Here is a 3,203-nt window from a genome sequence, read left to right on the forward strand (position 1 = left end):
GAACTTACAAAGAGAAAACCAACATTTTATAACCATGTGCATACCCGACGCCAATAGCGCTACTTTGAACGCCACCACCAAAAATGAGCCATGGGTACACGCTAAGCACGTGACACAATGCTTATTCATAATTGACCCTTGCAATCCTAACCATGTTTGTGTCACCCCGATCTAACTGGAATAGGGAAACCTCCACACATCAGCCCAGGATATCACCTGACGCACGGCACGTACATGATACAACATTCCAAGCACAAAAATGTATTTCATTAACATGAAATATGGCATTACATCGCTGATGAATAAAAAGGTTTGAATAGCTCCAAGGCTATCTAAATGGCAGCGAAAGTCTTTGTTTAGCGGCACATCATCTCTGACTAGGCTTCACAACTCGTAGGACTCGATGGTTCCAATATTATCCTTGAGTTGGCCACGTGCAAGGCTAGGTTAGTATTTCAACGTACTCGCAAGACAACCAAATACATATCATTCAAAGAAGCAAGTGACAATACATGTCCTATGTTCATACATGAATATATCTCATGGCAAAATATAAGCATGGCAAAATAATAGCATGGAACTGAGATCAAAGCATATCATGTCATATCAGAGTATGACATAGCTAGCAACGTATATCATGAACTAACATGCATGACATGGTTGTGCACGAATGAGGAATGACAAGTGAACTACACTGACCTTCCATGAAGAGTTTAAAATAAAACTAATTAACAATTGACTTTACATTCACTACGACACTGGGCTTACTTATGATACACCAAGATCTCATCTCATGATCATATCACAATAGCATGGAGACCCAACCATATGATCATCCAAGTTGTCACATTTACTTTAAAGAACATTCTTTAACAAGTTTATTATATCAGGTTTTATCCTTCATGTCTACCAAGACGAGATAGTGTGACCTAGTATGAACTGTGTCCATAACCTAGGATGCAACTACCGATAGATGATACACTTTGTAGAAGTTAGTACACTGTACCAACACCATGGAACTCATGGCCTTGTGCTCCCATTTGAATGAACCAAATGACATTCCGGTAAAACCACTCTATTTCATATCACACTCCCGGCCACCCCAACAAACTCCCATTTGGGCTATGTCATGGGGACCCCATGTCACTGCATGACACACCGCTACCTCTTGAGCTTGCGTTCGTTTTTCCCTTGAAGAGGAAAGGGTGATGCAACACAGTAGCAGTAAGTATTTCCCTTAGTTTGAGAACCAAGGTACCAATCCAGTAGGAGTATCAAGGAAAGTCTCCAAAGTACGTGAGGAAAAACAAGCAAACTTGCACCCAACGCTACAAAGGGGTTGTCAATCCCTTCACGGTTAACTGCAAGGTGAGATCTGAAGGTGGAAAGTGCAACAAAGTAAAAGTGTAAAGCTAAAAATATGATGTGAAGTAGACCCGGGGGCCATAGTGTTCACTAGAGGCTTCTCTCATGATAGAAAGTATTACGCTGGGTGAACAAATTACTGTCGAGCAATTGATAGAACCGACGCAAAGTCATGATGATATCTAAGGCAATGATCATACATATAGGCATCACGTCCGAGACAAGTAGACCGATACTTTCTGCATCGACTACTATTACTCCACATATCGACCCCTATCCAGCATGCATCTAGTGTATTAAGTTCATGACAAATGGAGTAACGCCTTAAGCAAGATGACATGATGTAGAGGGATAAATTCATGCAATAGATATAAACCCCATCTTTTTACCCTTGACGACAACAACACGATACGTGCCTCGCTACCCCGTCTGTCATTGGGTGAGGTCACCGCACGGTATGAACCCAAAACCAAGCACTTCTCCCATTGCAAGAATTATAGATCAAGTTGGCCAAACAAAATCCACAACTCGAAGAGAATTACAAGGATACAAAATCATGCATATAAGAGATCAGAGGAAACTCAAATAACATTCATAGATAATCTGATCATAAATCCACAATTCATCGGATCTCGACAAACACACCGCAAAAGAAGATTACATCGGATAGATCTCCATGAAGATCATGGAGAAGTTTGTATTGAAGATCCAAGAGAGAGAAGAAGCCATCTAGCTACTAGCTATGGACCCGAAGGTCTATGGTGAACTACTCACGCATCATCGGAGAGGCAATGGTGTTGATGAAGAAGGCCTCCGTGTCCGAATCCCCCCCCCGGCAGGGCACCAGAACGTGCCCCAGATGGGATCTTGCGGAGACAGAAGCTTGCGGCGGCGGAAAAGTATTTTCGTGGCTCTCTCTCGTGGTTTCAGATTTTTAGGGAATTTATAGGCGGAAGAACTAGGGCAAGGGAGCCATAGGGGGCCCACAAGCCTGGTAGGCCCGACCTCCTAGGCTGGGCCTGGGTGGCTTGTCACCTCCTCCGAGGTCCCCTGCCTTGGTTCTCAAGTCTCCTGCGTGTCTTCTATTATGGAAAAAATCATTCCGCGGGTTTTATTCCGTTTGGACTCCGTTCAATATTCTCCTCTGAAAAAGGTCAAAAACACGGAAAAAATAGGAACTGGCACTTGGCACTGAGTTAATAGGTTAGTCCCAAAAAGATATAAAATAGCATATTCATGCATACAAAACATCCAAAGATGACAATATAATAGCATGGAACGATCAAAAATTACAGATACGTTGGAGACGTATCAAGCATCCCCAAGCTTAACTCCTGCTCGTCCTCGAGTAGGCAAGTGATAAAGACTGAATTTTTGATGTGGAATGCTACCTAACGTATTTGTCCTTTGTAACTTATTTCTTGTGGCATGAATGTTCAGATCGGTAAGATTCAAAACAATAGTTTTCCATTGACATGAAAACAATAATACTTCAAGCAAACTAGCAAGGTAATCATGAACTTTCGAAATAACAAGGCCAAAGAAAGTTATCCCTACAAAATAATATAGTCTGGCTATGCTCCATCATCCCCACACAACGAATTTAAATCATGCACAACCCCGGTATTGGCCAAGTAATTGTTATCGCACTCTTACTTTCTCAAACTTTTTCAACTCTCACGCAATACATGACCGTGAGCCATGCATATAGCACTATACGTGGAATAGAGTGTGGTGGAGGTTGTGAGGCAAAAAGGAGGAGATGGTCACATTGACTCAGCGTATTAATGAGCTATGGAGATGCCCATCAATAGGTATCAATGTGAATGAGTAGGGAC

The sequence above is a fragment of the Hordeum vulgare genome, chromosome 1H (assembly GCF_904849725.1).
Source record: "Hordeum vulgare subsp. vulgare chromosome 1H, MorexV3_pseudomolecules_assembly, whole genome shotgun sequence".
Taxonomy (NCBI): Eukaryota; Viridiplantae; Streptophyta; class Magnoliopsida; order Poales; family Poaceae; genus Hordeum; species Hordeum vulgare.